Raw genomic sequence first — 21,561 nt, 5'->3', positions numbered from 1 at the left:
TTAGAGGCGCAAAATACCCTGCAAGGTGAAGCCTCAGACAGATATACATGTCATAAGTCTAGAAACATTGAAACTAAACAGTATAATTAGTGAAGGTCAAAGGTGCATATTAGGAAGCCACCGAGAAAAAAACCTGCCCTCAGTTGGCACATGAGTGGGCCTCTTTGGTAGTGTGGGGGAGTGAACGGGGGAGAGAGTTGCTGGGCGAGGGTCAAGCACAGCAAACACCACCAAGGTATCTGGCGAAACTGCTAGTCAAAGAGTTGTAGTGCTTTAAGCTTGGGTGGTGTGCAGCAGGTTTACTCAAGATGAGAAAAGCAAACAATAAGTGGTTGCCAGATATGGGCAAATTCGGCATCAGTCTGGGTCAGATTGAGGGACAGAAGCTTCCTTGCCATAAAATGCCAACGGCAAGTGTACCATTGAGCAAAGCGTGAGGTCATGGTCTTCTTCCATGCTAGAGCTATAAGCTGTTTTGCCACGCATAACATATGGATAATGAGCCTTCAGTCAGTGTGCTTCAATGCCTCTAGATAAAGAAATTGGATGCCCAATATGACTGTGGTGTAGGAGGCAGAGATTGTAAATCCTACACTGTCTTCTATGTGACCCAGGATCTCTTTCCAATAAGTAGTAATGAGAGAGCAAGACCACCAAATGTTTCAGAAGTCCCCGGGTTCTGTTCCGTAACTCTAACAGAGAACAAAAGCAGTTGCCTAGATAGTGTACTGATGTGTAGTACCACTATGGCATGATCTCTTAAGCTGTCTCTTATATACTTTTGTAGGTTTGGGGTTGTCACACCAAAGTGTTTCCCATTGCTTTGTGAGATGCCCTCTAAAGTATGTCTGGCAATGAGTTCATTATGCATGTGCGGTAAGGCGTAGAGTGTTAATGCAGTTCGTAGGTTCAATATATCAAACCCTAGTTTAATTGTATGCCCTAACCAATTTCTTGAAGGAGGTGTAGACCCACGGGCTCCCCGCACATTACAGGGGTCGAGAACCCAGTGATGTGGTTGATGGTATTGTAGACACATTGAATCTGGGACTTTGAAGTCTGCTTTGCTTTGATCAAAGGGTTTTCATAGTGCATCCAGCTAAGAGTAGTGCAAGGTTCTACATTCACTGGTCTCAAGATGGAGGTAGGTAAGGCTTAAAAAGGATAAAAATCTTGGGGAGTCGGTTCAGCCATAATAAAGGTAATGGCTTCTTTTCGGCCAGGTGTCTTTCTGACTGGAAGCTACTGTTGAGCACGGTGTAGCTCTGCTTGTGATGGAGGTATCTAGAAGTGCACCGTACAGAATAACAATAGGAGAGGTAGGGAGATTCAGGAACACTCTCTTAGTCCCCAGTTATCGTACATAAACAAAAGAAGAGAGGTTAAATGTGTCTCAGAAGCCACAGAGACGGAGCGATGCAAGGAAGGAATTACACACCCAATTTGGGTAGATAAGAAAGCCCTCACACACCGACCTAGTCAGTGTCATGCTTCATCATAGGGCTCCACCAAAGAGGCCGAGTGCTACGACGCCAGAAGACTGTGGAGCTGGTTGTGTGAGTGGGCGTGCAGTGAGATATATAGATAAAAGTGCATAAAGAGTATCTCAAAACAAAAATGTTTTTATTGGTAGATCCCTAAGACACGGTTAAAAAGTTCTTATGTGTCTGAATTTACAGCCAAAGGTAATGGTTTGGTTTAATTCAGAAATTACATTGTCAGTCAACATGTTTCAGCCTTTTACAGTGGTGTTAATTTACCTAGGCATTCATCAGGACTAGTGTAAACCCCGGCGGTATGGCCTTTTACATAGTTTTGTAGAAGTCATTTTTATGTATACATTCTGTGGTCTGCGTTCTGCGTTGTACCTTGGGAACTGGGGTTCATAAAAGAAGAAAAAAAACAGTTCCATACAGCACCATCACTTGCATAAAGTGAGGTAGGATTGCACACGCACCAACTGTTCACGGTACTGAATTACTGCAAAATGACCCAGACAAAAGTTTTTCTAGGTACCTGAAAGTGCAAAATGCATTCTGCCTGCAGTGCTTACAATCACTTGACGGTTCCCAAGCATAAGCAAGGGTTTTCTCTAGGGTGACCACCTGATTCCAGGTCATTACAGACACAATTTCTATTCCTGGCTTTTATGTGTCAACCTAATGCATTCTGGGTGTTGTAGTCTTGGTTTACTACAATTGAACTAGTTAGGCTGGCAAACCTGATAACGATTTGTTGGTGAAATGTTCGGTACTCGAAATAGTATCTGTGATGACCTAGAGCGAGTTCCCTGGCGCACGCAATATCAGCACAAAAAAAGGCTCCTGCAAGCAGTGCCATGGAATGGTGAAATTATGTGGCCGAGCTATTTTCCACATATTTTCTTTGCAGATGAAATGCATTAAATGTTGATAAAGGTAATAAAAGTAACATGGCTCACTTAGTGCAACTGTTGGCAGACACTTTGTAATTGTTCATTGGTCCCCTTCAGCTACTGATTGCTTTATTCAGGTGTTAAACTAGTGCTAAGGAGGGGAGAAGTGATGCTCAAGAAACAACTCCCACAGCTGATGGACGGTGGAATGGCTTTAGTGTGCATCATGGAACAATGGGTCACACCTTTGCATCAATGGCAGCCAGTCCCTGTTTATTGGTTAATAATCAGCTTGAACTAGGATCTGGTGAACGTGTATGGAGCTGTTCCCAGGGCAGGGTATGGGGGGACAGAGTGAGGCTGCCCTATTCTGTGAAGCCTGCCTCGTCCTTTGATGCTTCCCTTCATTCCACCAGAGGTGTGCCGGAAGTACACCTGCCGTGACTCAACATTCAGATATCTGTAACACCACAGGAACTTGCACTGTCTCACTTTTTATTTCACAGTTGCCATTCTTTCCCTGAAGAAGTATTTTTGTTCTTCTGCTGAAGTTATATGTCTACAGAACTATACAATAACTGAAAAATACTTTGAAACATGAACAACCACTCAAAAAAATAGTATTTGGTTGGCGTTTACCACTAACTTGGGGGGAGTATTTTACCCTCCTGGTTTACAGCAGAAACATGTTTCTCTCTAATACTCTGTCTTCCATATGCCACCTCTTTTAGTGTATTTTTTTTTACACTTGTTAGTTATTTGTCAAGGAAGCAAACGCCCCCCCCTCCCCCCCCCCCCCCACGCTCCCCTCACCGGTTTCTTTTCTCTTAACATAAATCACGTTGATGCCCCCGGGCCTGCAATGGCCGAGCAAGAGTGCCACAGGCCCTGATGGCATGATGGCAGTAAGGGTAACGATCCCTGCTACACCCTGTTGGGTGGCACACATATCCGAAACTGGGGTGGGGTGCCCTTCACAACTCTGGGCGCCAGTGCCACTGCACCTGCTGCACATTGAGAGATACGCCTCGGCAGTCCCGCAGCGCTAAGTAAAACCAGAACTTAAATAAAGAACGTACCCAGAAATATGATTTAGGAAAAACATTTTCAACACACAACTTACTGACTTAGTATGCTCGGTTATACATATTATATCACTGGGAGGGCCTCGCAGCACTTAATCAAACATGCCCTTCGATTTCTGCTCAGTCTATCAGGACACACAAATGTCATTTTCACGGACGCAGATTCCTTGCCCTTTAGTGCTAACTTATGAATAAATAAGGTGACTAAAATAGCAACGCTGGCAGTAAGGGACGCGCCTTCTTCATCAGTCCGTTATTTCTTATCTAAGTTTTATTTTAGAGCAAACAAGTGCCCAGAGGCCATCAAGGCGCTGTGCAATGGTTGAAACGCCAGGCTAATATAAGACATAACATAGCACAACTAAGTGACATTTGACAAGGAAACCCTCTCACAAATGGTTATTGGCACCGATTAGTTTCAGTTGATATGTTAGCACTGTAGAAAGCGCTTGAATCTGGTCAACTAAAATTTCCACAGGGCTATGTGCTTTCCAAAGCACCCTGACTATCAATCAATCAATCAAAGCATTTGTATAGCGCGCTACTCACCCGTAGGGTCTCAAGGCGCTGGGGGAAGGGGGTCCACTACCGCTTGAACAGCCAGGTCTTGAGTTGCTTCCTGAAGGAGAGGTGGTCTTGGGTCAGGCGGAGGTGGATGGGGAGGGAGTTCCACGTCTTGGCAGCCAGGTAGTAGAAGGATCTTCCTCCCGTTGTGACTCTTCAGATGCGGGGGACGGCGGCGAGGGCGTGGCTGGTCGATCGTAGCTGGCGGGTGGGAGGGTAGAAGGTCAGGCGGTCGTTGAGGTATCTTGGGCCTTGGTTGTGGAGAGCTTTGTGTGCGCGGGTGAGGAGTCGGAACGTGATTCTCTTGTTGACGGGGAGCCAGTGCAGGTTTCTCAGGTGTTCGGAGATGTGGCTGTGTCGGGGGATGTCCAGGATGAGGCGTGCCGAGGCGTTCTGGATGCGTTGGAGTCTCTTCTGAAGTTTGGCTGTGGTTCCGGCATAGAGGGAGTTGCCGTAGTCCAGACGGCTGGTGACGAGGGCCTTGGTGACCGTCTACCTGGTTTCGGTGGGGATCCACCGGAAGATCTTACGTAGCATGCAGAGGATGTTGAAGCATGACGAGAAGACGGCGTTGACTTGTCTGTTCATAGAGAGGGAGGAGTCCAGGATGAAGCCCAGGTTGCGTGCGTGGTCTGTCGGTTTGGGTGCGCTGCCCAGGGCAGGGGGCCACCAGGAGTCGTCCCAGGCGGAGGGCGAAGATCCCAGGATGAGGACTTCCGTCTTATCTGAGTTCAGTTTCAGGCGGCTGTTCATCATCCACTCGGCTACGTCTTTCATCCCTTTGTGTAGGTTGGTTCTGGTGGTGGCGGGGTCGTTGGTGAGGGAGAGGATCAGCTGGGTGTCGTCGGCGTAGGAGATGATCTTGAGGTTGTGTTGGGGTGCGATGGCCGCAAGGGGGCTCATGTAGATGTTGAACAGCGTGGGGCTGAGTGATGATCCTTGGGGTACGCCGCAGATGACTTCGGTGGCCTCGGATCTGAACGGGGGGAGGCGGACTCTCTGGGTTCTTCCGGCGAAGAAGGAGATGATCCACTCCAGAGCCTTCTCTTGGATCCCGATGTTGCTGAGGCGTTGTACTAGGGTGCGGTGGCAAACCGTGTCGAACGCCACGGAGAGGTCCAGGAGGATGAGGGCCGCTGTTTCTCCGTTGTCGAGCAGGGATCTGATGTCATCAGGGGTGCGATGAAGGCGGTCTCGGTGCTGTGGTTGGCCCAGAAGCCAGACTGTGAATGGTCGAGGGATCCATTCGTCTCGAGGAAGGCGGCCAGCTGTCTGTTGACGGTCTTCTCAATGACTTTGGCAGGAAAAGGAAGGAGCGAGATGGGACGGTAGTTTTTGAGTTCGGTGGGGTCCGCTGATGGTTTCTTCAGTAGGGCGCTGAGTTCGGCGTGCTTCCAGCTCTCTGGGAAGGTGGCGGTGTTGAAGGAGACATTGATGATGTCCCGCAGGTGAGGTGAGATGACGGAGTCGGCCTTGTTGAAGACGTGGTGAGGGCAGGGGTTGGTTGGAGATCCGGAGTGGATGGAGTTCATCGTGCAGATGGTGTCTTCGGTGTTAACCGGGGTCCAGGCGCGGATGGTGGTGGTGGGGGGCGTTGGTGCGGTCGTAGGGTGCGTCGGCACATTGGCGCTATATAAAGCAGATAAACCAAAACATTCAAGTGAAACTGTCAAGATACCTTGACCAATGTTTGCAGCTCCAAAATGCTTGGGCAGAGATAGGTTCCAAGCACTATATAAACAAAAGTATACCAAAACAACTCAAATAGAGCGGAGCTTTGGAGAGGCCCGAGCCTGGACAGGAAGGGGGCAGGTGAAACTGTCAAGGTATCTTGACCAATGTCTGGAGCTCCAAACTGCTTGGGCAGAGATATATTCCAAGCGCTACTTAAACAAAAGTATACCAAATAAACTAAAATAAAAAAGGAAGGGGGTTCCCAGGCTCGCGAGCTGTGCATGCCGCCTGGCCTCTGCAACATCCCACAGCAGCTCAGATAACAAGACCTGGGATGGTTGAATGAAAACCACCAGCAGCAGCAAGCATCTCAGGCACTCCTCGATACTCCCACAGATGATTTGCCTCACTTCATAAATGTCAATTGATTGACAATAACAGCCCACAGGAGTTTTGTGTCTTGGGACATAGGGAGTAACATGCGATCTCCACTCTTCTGTGATGACACTTACAGCAGGGTAAGCAGTATTTATTATCTGAACGTGGCGGCCGGAGTTTGAGCCAATCCCACTTGTGCTGCAACCAGAACATTTTAAACACATGCACACTACCTAAACAAAAAGGTGGTGCAAGTGCTGCCCCACAATTGCAGCCAGTAATTTAATAGCATTTCTTAATCCGCCATATAAATACTTGGAATAGTGGAAAAGCGAGAACATAGCGTAAATAAAGAAACAGATGCGACAAAGAAACCTCCGAAGTCTCCAAGCAGGAAGCGGATTCGAAAGCAAAAACACGAGCACGTGACCCGGAGGCATATGACCAGGAAGTCAGCGGCAGGTCAGTTTCAATCACAAGCCACGTTCACAGCCAGCAACTTCTCAAGGAACAGAGGGTGCCCTGGACACAGCCCTCCGCACTAGCGAACAGGCAACTCCAACGCCGGCGGTGAGTATCAACACGGCATCGTAGTAGAACTGAGCGATCCTGACATTTTACTGAGTGTTATCTCGGAGAGTGAAAACAATATTTGTTATGTTATGTTATGTTATGTTATGTTATGTTATGTTATGTAAAATGTGCTTCTATAGCGCTCAGCTGCCCCAGCAAAGGGGCGTCCCAGCGCTTTCACTCACACAGACCAATCCCAAGAACCAAAAAAAACAGGGGACTCATATACGAGTTGATATCAGAACTATAGCAGTGAGAAAAGATAGGTTTTAATCGCTCTCCTGAAGTACAACAGGCCACCCATGCCTCGGATCTCAGTTGGCAGAGAATTCCATAACTTTGCCTCTAAATAGCGGAAAGAGCGACCCCCAGCTCTAGAGCGCTTTACGCGAGGGACAGTAACTAAATGCTGCCCAAAGGAGCGCAACGCACGAGATGGAACATAGGGAGTCAGAATGTTACAAAGCAGGCTGGGTGAAGCAAATTTTAGTATCTTAAATGAAAGACACAGAGTTTTAAACTTAATGCGCACTGCCATAGGCAACCAATGAAGTTTCCGGATAGTCTTGGAGATAGAGCAACACCGAGGAAGCCCTAACAAAACTCTGGCCGCCATATTTTGAGTGCGTTGAAGTCAAGCAATCTCAGCTTGATTGGCGCCTAGGAACAGGGAGCTGGCAGAGCCAAGTCGAGATAAAATCATTGACTGGACAATCAACTGACGTGTTGCGGGCTCAAAGAACTTTAGAATAGGTCTGAGCCCCTGTAATAACCCAAAACATGTGTTGGAAACCTTTTTTGTATGCGACCGAAAACTAAGGGAAGAATCCATCCATACCCCTAAGTTCTTCACCACAACCTTAGGCTCAGGAGTCTTACCCAATGCCCTAGGCCACCAATGTTCACCCCACAGACTAGCATTCTTACCAGCTATCAGAATCTCAGTTTTGCTAGCGTTTAATTGTAAGTAATTGGAAGTCATCCATTCGGACACTGCCGTCAGACCATCTCTAAATTTAGATGCATGCATAGTAGATCCTTCTGTCAGTGCCACCACCAGCTGCGTGTCATCCGCATAAGAGACGATGGAAAGATTCCACTGCTTGGCGACCGCAGCACGTGGTTGAACATATAGATTGAACAGAGTGGGGCTCAGGTCAGAGCCCTGAGGTTCCCCTTGTTCAATAGAGTGAGCCTCAGATAGAAAGGGTGGGGAAGTAACCCGAAGGGATCACCCAGACAAAAAAGAACTATACCATTCCAGAGCCATACCCATTATACCTGCCTCCTCCAGACGTTGTATCAAAATGCCATGTGAGACATTGTCAAATGCGGCACTGAGGTCCAATAGGATCAGTGTCGCCGTCTGACCAGCATCCAGAATGGTACGCAGATGCTCAGTCATGGTCAGGAGGGCAGTTTCGGTACTGTGTCCAGACCGGAAACCGTTTTGAGACATATCCAGAATGTTATTGGAATGCAGAAAGTTGGTTAATATGGTGTTAACATGGGATTCCGCCACTTTCGCCACCCATGGAAGGAGAGATATAGGCCTGAAGTTTTCAGGCTTAGCCTGATCCAGTGTAGGCTTCTTAAGGATGGGGGACACCCAAGCCTGTTTCCACTGAGTAGGCACCACCGCAGAGGAAAAGGACAAGCTGATAATCTGACAGAGTGGGGCTGAAAACAATGAGAGAGACTCTTTGAAAATAGCGGGCTTTACAGGGTCAGCTGGAGAACCAGATTTAATATTCGTGCTTAGCCTACCAAGCCTACCAAGCTCTTCATGAGAAATCTCAGGAATAACCATAAGACTAGAGCTAGAGCTCGGGCCTGACCTTAAAGGAATCAGACCAGATGAAGAAGTCCTAGGTGTAGAGGACTTATATATAGCCTGCACCGTTTCAACGAAAAAGGAGGCCACTTCTTCACACTGCGATTCTGAGGTAATTACAGGCTGCGAGTTCTTTCTAACTCTAATGTCTTTTAAAATCTTAAAAATACATTTGGCAGGGTTAGAGCTGAGATTAATCTCATTAGTATAATAAGCTGCCCGAGCTTTACAGACAGCTCTGTGATATAGCTTAAGCTCGGCCAGATATTGTTTTTTAAAACCAGGATCATACTCTTTCCTCCAAGCACGTTCTGTTTTTTTACATGCCTTCCTTAACATGGACAACAAATCGTTATACCATGGACTGGACTCATGGGTACAACTCTTACACCAACGTGCCAGAATCAGAGAGTCCAATGCACGGGTAATCCAGTCACAAAACGTGTCATAGCCTAATTCAACATTGTTAAAAAGAATATAAGATGGTCGGCAATAAGTAGGGCATGAAAATCCTCAAGTCTCAATTTACGCCATGGGTGATTAAAAATGGATCGAGGAGCAGCTTTGTCAGAGTGCTCTGATGTGAAAAAAGACGTTTCTACCACAAAATGGTCGGAACAGCTCACAGGGGTGGGGCCACCATAGCGGAATCAATGTTAGAAAAGATCAGATCTAGCAGATGCCCACCAACATGTGTGGTACTAGGGACCAACTGGATTAGTAGAAAAGCAACAAGATATGCCAGTAGATTACCAGTGATGCTGTCTTGCGTGAGCTCAAGGTGCAAATTAAAATCCCCCAAAATACTAAAATTAGCGGTACCCACCGCAAGCGAGCCTACCCGTTCCAATAAGGAATTGATAAAACCAGTGGCCGGACCAGGTGGTCAATACACAAAGATGCCGGAAAGCGTCAGGTGAGGGCTAACACCCATACTAAAGCGAGCACACTCACAGCCCTCCACATCTTCTTTACTAAAGTGGCAAGAGTAGCAAGATTTATGAATCATTGCAATGCCACCACCTCTAGTTTCCCTGTTTAGCATACAGATGGAATATTCTGCTGGCAGCACTAAGTTTGGTTCAGTCATGGTTTCCCCATTAATCCATGTCTCTGTAAGGAAAAATATGTCCGGTGTTCCTCGAAGTTTGCATCATTTTTAGGTCCTACAGACTGCTGTACTTTTCATTTGTAGTTGTAAACCCCCCGCTTTCCAGAGAAAGGCTCATTTCATCTTCGTGTCCCTCAGATATACTTCGGTGCTTGCAAAATATGCTTGATTGTTGCAAGACAAGTGTGTTTGCGAGTAACATTAATACTTGTAGCATAATAAGAAGATGTGAAACCAGTGGTGTGTGCGCACCACAGAGGAGCGGGGTCGGGAATCGAAACCAGTGGTGCGCACGTATCACAGAGGAGCGGTGGTGAGGGAGTGCGGCAGCGAGGCAAACAAGCACTGCTGCGCGTAACAGACACCAACGAGAATGAGCGGAGCAAAGGCGGGACATGCGCCCGCCTTTGCCCAATTGCGTGCTGGCTTTTTTTAAAAAAGCACGCAAAAGCCAATTGCAGCCGCGGAAAGCAAAAGTACACTCACAAGCGTGTAGTCACTTTCTGAAGCCCGTACAGAAAGTCTCTTGTTGCACGTGCGGTGCTGTGCACTGCCACGCTAGGCGCGAGACCTAAAAATAACTCCGAGCTGCACAGTAACAGCAATTCATCTAGTCCCCTGTGAACCGGATTTGCATAATCGAGTGAGAAACAAGAGGAGAAAGGCTAACAGGAAGAAAAGGGCAAGTGGGGTACATGACAAAACAGTCAATTTAATTAAGGCGCCCCCCTTTCTTTCCTCTTCATCAGTGGGAAAATGCAATTTGCAATTCTGAGACTCCTCAGCATTTTAGAATCAACACTTTGTATCTTAGCACAATGCATTAGAGGGAAGATGCAGCTTTGCTTTAGTTTTCACCCTTCCCTTCCATCTCGGTTTCATTTTGGAATCCCTGCTTTGCCATTGGCCGAGCGCGGGAGAGAGGCAAGCGTGACACTTTAGTGATGGAGTCGGCTCTCTGACCCGGCTATTATTGCAGCTGATGTCAGACAGAAATTACATCTTCACGGAAATCATTTGAGTCAGGCTGTCATGTTTTGAACACCCCTTCCAACAATTTATTGCATGTCGGCGTCGTACCTGAAGTAAAATGTAAATGCTCTGCTAAATCTTTAAAGCACAATAAAGTAAAAACTCGGACATTCTCTTTTGTTAAACTGTTTTTTGTTCAGAATTCGGGAAACCAAAAAGGTAGAGGACATATTAAAGAATCAAAACAAGTAGAATTGTCAATGTCATAAATAGAATTTCTTTTTTATTTACCATTCATAAATCTTTGTTTACAGCTGCCAAATGGCACAGCCATGGGCCCCCTGTAGGGCAGTTCTATCAGTTTCGCCAACAGAACTTTTACATTCTGGGACTTGTAGAATGTAGGTTCGAAATCCAAACATGCGGATAGCGACAACACTTAGAACTGGCTGAAGGGGTCTCAGATGAGATGAAAGACAGAGATATGTTCTCCCACCACACGCCACCTCAGTCCACCACCCTCTGCTGCTCTATGGCAGACAGTCCTGAAATGTACACCAGTGAAATTACTGGTACCGTTATCTGAATCCTCAGAAAGTCCACACCCTTCTACCACCATGGGTTGTGCTGAACACTGACAGGGGAGTTTGTCCCACCAAGAAGGTCTTTAACTGGCCTCATGTAAGAATGAAGTCTGAAAGAGATGCCGCAAGCTGAAAGACACGCTGTGCGCATGCCCATGTGCTGTCCGGGCCCAAGCTGATGCACACGTAGTGAGCGTGCACATCGGCTGTCCGGACGTGTACATGTTTTGTCTCCCTTCCGCACCAAAGCGGAAACGATAGAGGCTCGCCAAGGCAAAGCAGCGCATGTCCTGCGTTCGCGAGGCAAGACCTAAAAATGACAAGGGACTACTGCTTATAAGTAGTATGGAGCACTTAGTCTACCCTGGCTTCTACATTTTGGGAGCACCTTTGACTTTTGAGATGCAGATCTTCCTCATGCAAGCAAGAGTTTTGCTCCATTCTCTAATTTGTCTTTTAGAAAGCTATGAACAGCATACAGTTCGGTAAGCCAGGGAAACCTTGATTTTATAATACCCTTACACTTTGAACAGGCTTTAATTATAAGACCTACTCGCGTAATTAGATCATCAGAGACTTCAGGCATACTTTAGTTTATATTAACTAGAGAAGCTGTTTCAATACTGTTAAAGGGTATGTAACATATGCCTTATTAAAGACTTTTTGCTTCATACTTTTCACTTTGGTTTACCGGTAAAGAAGCCATATTTTCACACTGGGGACTGAGTGAGTTATACTCTGAATAAGAGCTGCTTCCACAAATATGTAACACTAGGTGTTTTCTGATTTTAGACACCAGTTTCCAAATACCGTAATCATGCTGATCATACCTGAATTGGTGATTTTGTGTTACTATGCTTTATGAAAAAGTGGGGAATTCAATAATGGTGTGCATGGTGCAGGGGAACTGGATCTACTGAAAAGATCCCTTACAGTGCATAGCAAACATAAAGCCTTCTTACCATATTTTTTTCTTTTGTTTTTCCCAAATATTTCCTACTGAGCTTAAAATATAATATATTATAATGATGGTTCTCATTTTGTTTCAGAAGGATCTTGTGCATGATAATATCAACTTTTGGTAAGGGTACCAATGAAGATTCATTATTTTTTTCTTGCTGGGTTTTTAACAACCATTGTTAGTAAATGTGTAAATAACACTTAGGTCCTAATATATGAGCTTGATTTAGGATGTAGGAGCAGCACAGAAGCTAGTCGACTTCTACTTGCGCGAGCCACCAAAAGGGCAAATAGGGATTTGCAGGGAGGGAACTTATTTTTTTTTATTCATGCCATCACACAGTTAGAATAAACTAACAAATTTCCTGCAGGTCTATGATATTTCTGAACAATATTTGTGTTCAGTGCATGTATACCTACAATTATTGAGCTCATATTTATTTTTGTGCTCTGTCAGATAGGGGTACCCCAAGATCAGTAGCGTAAGACAACAGTGCTCAGGGCAACCCATACGGTTGTCACAAATAACATCACAGTAGTTAGATAAACATCTTTGATTGGCTCTGTTTCACATGTCTTTTACAAGCATTTGTCTGGGGATGATATATCCCAATAATGATTTGCCCTAATGAGAATATCCATGGGCATACCCATTGTGGCTTCTCAATCCTGCAACAAGGAGATTAGAAGACTCCGTCAATTTTTATCTTGAGTGGTATAACCTTGTAATTTATACTTTGCCAAAAGGGCATCTATAGTATTTATGAGCTACTGCCTTAATACTAACTGAATTTGCACAAAGCAAGACCAGATTCCGCATGGTCTTTTTTCTGTACGTGCAAAATTATTATTTACCTGTATTTTTTTAAAACCTTTTATTGGATTTCATAATTATACATGTCATACATTAATCAAACTCGTCTGCTTCAGTACTACAAGTAATATTAATATCATTGTGACAAAGAGCAGCGTGGCAATTGATCAAGTAGTTGATTAATTGATTAATGGAGGGTAACCTCCCTATCATCTCCGCTGGAGATGCAGGGAGGCATCGAGGAAGCGGTCGTTGGTAAGATTGCAGTTAATCACCGACCCGTATGACAGTCTCTAGACCATAGTCCCCTGCAAAGGGTGTCGTTACTTGGTAATCCAGATTTTAAACTGAACTTGGGGAATTGTAACTCGGGAAGTGAGGGGTCAGGGGAGAGGAGGAGGGGCTTGGGGTTGCATAAGGTGGGGGCCAGTGTGATGGAGCCCCGCGTTGTCCCATGAACTACAGGCACTTTTCCCACTCCTGACCGATGGCGTGTGTCCTGTTTGGTGTCGCGGGGGGGGGGGGGGGGGGAATTGGCGCAGCGGAGGGAAGGAAAGCGCGCAGGCGGATTAGGATGTGCTTGATTCTGGTGCCGCCTGGGCGTCTTGCGTGGGAGCTGCGCCGTCCGTGTGTGTTTGCTTAAATTCCTGTAGGAGCATTGCCCATTCTAATGAAATAGGATGCCGTTGTATGCCACGAGCTTCCTCCTGACGAATAAGATCTTCTTGGCCGCGGCCCATTTCTTTACCGCCCCAAACCATGCTGCTGTAGGGGGGCCTTCTGCTGCGCGCCAGTGCATTGCCACACTACGTTTTGCTAGTAGTACGGCCAGTAGAGCAAATTTGGTCTCTACCTTCTTCCGTTTATCGCACTTAAAGATGCCTCCCATTTGTGGAAATCAGTTATGCCTGTCACAGTTTGCGGTGTGGTGTGTACCGTCGTCCAGAGGGTTTGTATCACGGGCATGACCAAAACATGTGAATAAAAGGGGCATCCGGGGCGTGACATAGGGGGCATTCAAAGTGGGATGTCGGGTAAAACGTTTAAGCCGCGCCGGAGTGAGATAAGCGCTGTGCAGTATGTTGAAATGGAAATTTTTGAATCTCTGGTTGCGGGACACTTTTTTGTGATGTTCTAGGGCGGTCAGCCACTCTCTATCATGGAGGTTGGGGCCAAAGGCCTCCTCCCCGCGGGTTCGTAATCGTGTCAGCGGTATATGTGTGAGTTTCATGATGGATTTATAGATCCATGTAATATGGTGTCTGCCAGCCCCCATATGTAGTAGTGTGTGCAGCACCGGGTGAGTCTTGGGTTCCCCGTCCCTAAGGTCCGTCTGCAGTCCGCCACCAGCTGCCTTTGCAGCAGGAATTGGCCGGCTGGAAGCCCGGTTTCTTCGGCCAAGCCTGCGAACGAGATCAGTTGGCCGTCGGAAAACAGAGCTTCAGTTTTGGTGAGCTGGTGTTCGGTCCAAATCCTAAGCTCTCCCGCAGTGTAGAACTTGTGCCCTTTAGGGAGTCCTGCAAATGGCAGTAATGGGGAATACATTGATGTAATTTGGGCATACGGTGAATCCGCATGGTACAGGATCTGACCACTCTGACCAATAGTGGGTGAAAAGGGTTGGGTTTGGTGCCCCGAAGGAGCATTCGGGTCAGATCGGGGACTGTCATCTGTCCTTCCTGGGCCTCAGTTTCCCCGCGGTTGCGATACACTGTCCAGCGTGATAGCCGCTGCAGCTGTGCCGCTAAAAAATAGGCTTCAAAGGAAGGGGCACCCAACCCTCCCTCATCGCGAGGCAACTGCAGGGCCGACAGGGCCACTCTGAAGCAGCTCTTTCCCCAGATCAGGGAGATTAGTAATGAATTGAGCTCTTGGAAGAAGGTCCGAGGCGGGATAACTGGGATTTTAGCAAAGTAGTACTGAAGCCAGGGCATCATGATCATTTTGGATAAGGTGACCCTCCCGATGGGAGCCAAGGTTAGGGTCCGCCAAAAACTAATTTGACTTAAGTCCGCAGAGGGACCGGTAGTGGTTGCCTTCCAGCAGGTCTCGGGGCTCATGGTAGAGCCTGACACCCAAGTAGTGCGGGGCGTTGCCCATCCATACCAGTGAGGCATCTCCCAGACGAATTTTCCTGTGCAGGGTATTCGGGTGCAGGGGATAGATAGAGGATTTCTCCCAATTCACCCGTAACCCTGCAGCCCTCTCAAAATCTGCAAGCGTAGTCCAGAGGATGGTGAGGTCTGCTGTGATGTCTCTAACGTAAATAAAGGAGATCATCCGCATAAAGGGAGACGCATTGTGTGCGGCCTCCCAATGGGATGCCCCAGTGCTCGCCCATCTCCCGCAGCCTTGCTGCCAACAGCTCCCTAGCGATGGCAAATATGACGGGGGACAGGGGGCACCCCTGACATGTGCCGCGCATGATCGGGATGGGAGAGGATATGTAGCGGCCTATTCTAACCCTTTTAGTGAGGTCAGTGTATAATAGCCGGGTGTACGCTATAAATTGGGGCCGTGTGTAACAGCCTGGGGAGTATCTCTGTGAGTCTATCTGCCAGGATCCTTCCTAGAATTTTGCAATCCGTAGTAAGGAGGGTGATAGGGCGGTATGAAGCTCGGAGCAGAGGATCCCGATCGGCTTGGGGAACATTACCAGTACGGATTCCTGCATTGATTGAGGGAGTAGACACACTTCTAACGCCTCCCGAAAGATTGTGTCAAGCTGCGGGACCAGCTGCTGGGAGAATGTAGAGTACAGTTCTATCGGGAAACCGTCATGTCCTGGAGCCTTGTTTTTGGCCAAGCGGCGAATGGCGGATTTGATCTCCACTGTTGTGAGTGGGTCATCTAGTGTTGTGTGCTCCTCGTCCGTGATTTGGACTATGGGGTCTGTGTTTAGTATATTCTGAATGTGTTCCCCCCTGTCCTGGGTTGGCTCCTTTGTAAAGCATGGTGTAGTAGTCACGGAAGGCTGATAAAATGTCCGCTTGCGCGTAGACCACCTCCCCCACGGCATTGCGGATGCCGGTGATTGGTTGTGTGTGCATGTCCTGACGAATGAGCCAAGCTAGTAGGGTGCTGGCGCGGTTCCCTTCATTGCGGACTCTAGTGGTGTATGCGCGAAAATTATATTGTTGTAGATCGGCACATGCCTCCTCGTATTTGGCTTCGGCCTCCGCTAGTTGTGTGGGGGGTGCTCCCATTGATCATCTAACTGTTCTACTTGTTGCTCTGCATTTTGTACCATCCTCTCTAGTGATTTGCCTGATGCATGCTCCCCGTAAGAATAATTGAAGGCGTCCCATTCTAGGGACCTGGCTGGTGTAGTGCCTGTATTGTCAGCGAAGTAGTGTTGGATGGTTTCTGACTGCTTGCGTTTGAACACTGGGTCCATAAGGCAGTCCTTGGGGAGGCGCCACGTAGGGATCGGTGGTACGGGTGGCCGCCATGCGAGTGACACAATATGCGCGTCGTGATCTGAAATTATCCTGCCCAGGTAGTCCGAGTGTCTGATGTCTGGAAGGCGAGACCGTGTGCACATAAAGCGCTCCAGGCGGACTCGTAAGTTGTGAGGTATCGAGTGAAATTAATATATTTTGGTGGTCGGGTGTGTATGTCTCCATGCATCCGCTAGGGACCAGTGGGTAGCCGAGGCGTGGAATGCGGCTTTGTGTGCGTGGGCTGGGGAGTGTGTGGTGGGGGTAGGATCTATCCAGTGCAAGGTCTAGGGAGCAATTGTAATCCCCTCCCAGCATCCACGGGGACTGTGTAAATCATGCTCATGTGCTCGTCAGGGATCCCCAAAATGGTATCTGATCTATATTTGGGGCGTAGATGTTGCCTACAAGGATGGGCTGCCCATCAAATAGCCCTTCTAGTAGCACGTAGTGGCCCTCGGGGTCCACTCTTCTACCTGTTTCGTGAAAGGGCACTCCGGGCCGAATCCAGATCAGAGCTCCTCTCGTGAAGGCGGAGTATGTTGTGCCATAAGAACGTGCCACGCCATTTCTTCTGGAGTTTGCACAATTCCTCCTTAGTGAGGTGGGTCTCCTGAAGGGATGTGATCTGCGCCTGTTGCCGCTTAATATACACTTATATTGCATAGCGTTTCCTGGCTGTATGCATCTCCCGTACATTGAGGGTTAAAAACTGGAAGTCTGCGTGTGCCATGTTGGGTACGAAGTTGTGTCGTGACAGCGCTGGGTCTCTGAGGGAGTGGAGTTTCCTATCCCTAGCCGATGGGTGTCGAGTGCGAAGCTGTGTGGGGTTGTAGGTGTGCGCCCCTGCCCTATGTATGGGAGGTAACAAGAGATCATGGTAAATGGGGTGGGTGAACTGAGAACTGGGGTCGGGGAATAGTCCCAATACTGTGGACCCATCGTTGGGAGCGATACGTCCAAACTGACGCTCTTGAGGAAGGAGTGTGTCAACAAGCAATTAACAACCATGAGGTGGTGGTGGTGCATGCGAGGGTGGTCCTCGGGCGGGTCCGTGAAGGATCATTGTGCGTCATCTGGTCCCTGACAGTTGCGGAACCGTATTACGTGGGTATCATGGGAGAACTACAATTGTGTAGGGGGCTCCGATCAGCTGTTAATAAGGCTACCCTGCATCTATATGCTACTAGAGACTGAGGGCAGTGTTTCTATAGCAGTCTCCTTTCTGTTAACCTGCATGGTTCCTAACTTAGGAGATCTGCGGTGTTAGAAATGGGGTAGCCAATTCTACGGGAGTAGTGTAGGAAGGTGGATACCGGACTATGGTTACCCTAGATTTTTTGCCTAGTGTTTAGCTGGTTTTCAACTTAGTTGGCCTGGGATCCTGCTAATCAGGGCCCCAGGCTATCTGCTCTCTCTGTAAAATGGACTCCATATACCCTAGGTACATCTCCAATTAGGTATTGGGTCACCTTATCAGCCCCTGTACAGTGTACTATCGGTACCCATGGCATAGGTGCATCCAAGGCCTACCAGGGGCTGCAGCATATCTTTTGCCTGGAGGCAGAGTGCTTGGTTTTATGTGAGATGGTGCTCTAGCATGAGCTGAGCCTGTCTGCAGCTTTCGGAACCATGTCCTTATAGCTGTTCTGGGATATTGCAATACCATATACTCTTAAGTGCATTATAATCCTCGCGGTAACTTGCTAACTTTGGTTTGGCTTTATCAAAACATTTCATGTAAGGTGTCATACGCTTTGGAATACTACCCCCTCACCAGTCCTGGCAACGGGGGTAGCATTCCACCCTTCTAGAGGGAGAAGACATGTTACTTTCCTTAAACGAGGTTAAATCTAACCAGAGCCTCAGCATCACAAAAAGGATGCTGCTGCCACAGACACGAGTCTGGCCTCCTGCTGCTGACCGAAACTCCGGCAGGGGAGGCCTGGACAATAGGTTTTCTGTCACAGGGACGTGTTACACCACCCCAGACAGGAGATAGTGGATTGGGGCAGGGAGGGCTGATTGAAACTAGACACTGCCTGGGGCACACAAGGTGTCCCATGCAAAGTCCAGTTCAAATCGGTGCTGGGGCACTCCAGCCCCAGCTCTGGCGCGAAACTGGACAAAGGGAAAGGGGTGTAACCACCCCCTTCCTGGGTCCCACCCATAGGAGGGACCTAGCAGGTGATCCAGCCCCTTGATTTGGAATAAAGGTAGGAGCTGTACCATGGCACAGCAGATCTTCCTGACTGAAACTTTGATACGAAACTCTGGACCCTTCGACATCCTACTCAACGTAGAAGACTGAAGAATCTCCCTTGTGGTCAAGGAGTGGCCACCCTGTGCAAGCAGGCACCATCAGCGCTCAAAGGTTTTCTTTGCCGGTGCTCCCGCCGGAGCTCGAACAACAGAGACCGACAAGACCTGGACTCCCAGACTTCCAACAGCCCGATCCACAGTCCTAGCAAAGCTGAGACCCGTGGAAGCGATGTTAGACGTGGGACCGGCCATCTTGGAAAGCCAGCAAAGTGCTTCCTGTGCAGCTCCAGAGACACCCTTGAGGCTGTGCTTTGGGGATTGAAAAGCCCCAGCCCCGAGCAGCCTGTGCACCGAAGATCACCTCTCCACACTCACTGAGTGCTGCGTGGGGCCCTTTTGCACTTTTCCTGCTCTACGCATTGTCCTGTCACTTGCCCGTTGGCTAGAGGCCTCTGAGACGACGATCCTTCCACTTTGAACTGCTGGTCTGGTTGCTCCAGACTGGCCCTAGATCCCCTGAAAAGGAGCCACCGATCTGACCTTCCCGGTCCGATCCAGAAGCCATCTTTGAGTCCTGCGTGGATTGCATTTGCCAAGGCCTGTTAACTCCGATTCGAGAACCGACACCACCCACAGCGAGAGCCTTCATGGGACAGGCCGTGTTCAACTCCTGGTCGTCATCGATACTTCCTGGTCCACTTGGCAGCGGATACAAACTATTTGACAGCATCTGATCGCAACCCGACATTGCCTGGTTCCATCCTGGTCACTGGCTAGTGACCTAGACTCTGTCCCCTCTGCTGTCAGGTACTCTACATCTTCGATCCACCCTTGGATCCAACCGGACTCTTCTCTCCTGGCCGCCTGCAGCATCTTTTGCTCCAGGCTCCATAGAACTCCACGAAGAAACCCGACGCACTTTGGCACCTATGCACCCGCTTCCTGTTGGTTAGGTAACGAGGGTACTCCGGTGCTCCTGTAGTGATTTACAGCGCTAGTGTCCTAGTTTCAGGTGGCTAAGTTCTAGTCATCGGGTATAAAAGCACATTATGCATTGCATCCGACTCCCCTGCAAAAAGAACATTAGGCGTTCAGGATTACTATCAGACATTATCCTTTGGCATAAAACATCAGGCAGAAGCACCTGCCATAAAGCCTGTTAGCAGGACAGACCCCCTAGGCATAAAAGCATTCCCATCCAACATTGACCTGTGGGCATCCGGGCTTCATTATCAGCATACGTGTGCAGCTGTGTTAGTCCTCAAAGAAGAAAAACAAAACACTCGCGGTGCGGTAGGGGAGCCCTCCTTCCCGGGCTCTGCTTGACGGGTCCCTGGTGCCCCTGAACCCGCACCTGCGTCACCCATCTGAGGCCCAACTCACCGGGCCCCTGTCTCGGGTATCCTCCGCTTCCAGGGGGAGGGTGTTGCTTTCAGTTCCGGCCTCTGAGGTAATGCGGGAGCCCGCATAGGCTAAGCGAGCTCCACACAGCTCTTCAGTGGTCTCCCTGGCTCCTTGCAGGTCCGGGGCTGTTCAGGGGGGCTCTCCCTTTCCAGGGAGCCCCCTCTTCAGATGCTGCGAGTGGTCTTGGGCCTATCGTTCCTTCCCGGGCCCGGGAACCAATCAGGATGCTCGCTGCTGGTGGGCGCGCCCGCATCCGCCAATGGCAGCGCGGCTCGCGGGGGCGCGGCAGCCGGGCCAATGGCTGCACGGTGTTTGGCGGGGGCATGGCCTGTGATGCAGCCGACGCCCCCGTCATGTGACGGTGGATTGCGCTGCCTTCGCAGGGAAAGACCGGGCCTTCCTAATACCGGGTGGCGCTCATTTCACTCCCGGGGCCGCGACGGTGACTCTTGACCACAGCGCTTCAAGCAGAGGCGGGGTAGGCTCCTATCCTCCTCGGTCTGGACAGCGGTACTCCTCTTCACCCAGGTCCCGCTCCGAGGGGCCCGGGACTTCGCAGCCTGCACGTGGGCTCTCCCTTCCACCAGGGACCCACGCAGATCACTCGCGGTGCTTCTCTAGAGATCCCCGGGCCGCAGCGGTGAGTTCAGGTGGCAATTTTGCGGGGAGGGCACCCGCTCATAAATTATTCAAGACGCTGGGTAGGCACCCGCAAAAGGGGCAGTAAACTGTGGGGTAGGCTCCCGCTAGTTTCAATTATTCCAAGAGCGCGCCAGAACGCGGGGTAGGCAGCCGCCAAATTACATAAAATCCCCGGGGTAGGCTCCTGACGGTTTTAAACCGGTAAATGGACGGCCCTCATGCAGGGTGACCTCCCGATATAGTTTTGAATACACCCAAGAAGCGGTTCTCATGCAGGGAACAGAAATGTAGTGCTTAGGAGGCACATCGCTTGGTTCAACACGACGTGGGGGCACAAAAGCAGCCCCTTCCAGCTGTGAGGCTAACAACAACACCGGGATCAGCACAACGCTTTGGGATTATAGTGCTTAGGGGGGCAGACAGTCCCAACAGAAAGCCTTAGGGGCCCCAGGGTAACGCTCCTCACCTCCTGGGGGGTCCAATCCAAGGTGCTCCTTAACATTCAGGTCCAGCGCTCTCCCCTTCCAGGCGCTAGGGAGCCGTCAGGGCCCAGGGGTAGCGCTCCTTCTCTCTTCAGGGGCCAGGTGTAGCGCTCGCGTGGTGCATGGTCCAAGCAGCCTCAGGGACCTAGGATGGTGCTCCTTCTTCAGGGGCCAGGTGGCAGAGCAGCAGGCACTACTGGACCAGGTCAGCAGACAGTGGGTACTTATCAAGACAGGGCGGTAGGCTTCCATCATCCTCCACTGTAGCGTGGCACTCCTCCTGTACAGCAGCCTGTACTCCTGCAGTGGGGCTTCCACTAGCCCTGGGGACAGTAGAGGGGTTTTAGTTGGGTGCAGGGTCCAGCACACAAGCCCAAGTGGCAGTTTCCCATGGCAGCAGGTCCCCTC

The 21,561-nt window shown here is 49.2% G+C and overlaps 1 protein-coding gene across 1 annotated transcript in view; it reads right to left on the bottom strand.

Moving 5' to 3' along the window:
• LOC147692392 (cytochrome P450 2G1-like) overlaps positions 1–21,561 on the bottom strand; it is a 647,292-nt gene that overhangs the window by 493,906 nt on the left and 131,825 nt on the right. The window lies entirely within an intron of this gene.

Source organism: Lissotriton vulgaris, chromosome 9 (assembly GCF_964263255.1).
Source record: "Lissotriton vulgaris chromosome 9, aLisVul1.2, whole genome shotgun sequence".
Lineage (NCBI taxonomy): Eukaryota > Metazoa > Chordata > Amphibia > Caudata > Salamandridae > Lissotriton > Lissotriton vulgaris.
This window is presented reverse-complemented; position numbering and strand designations above follow the sequence as displayed.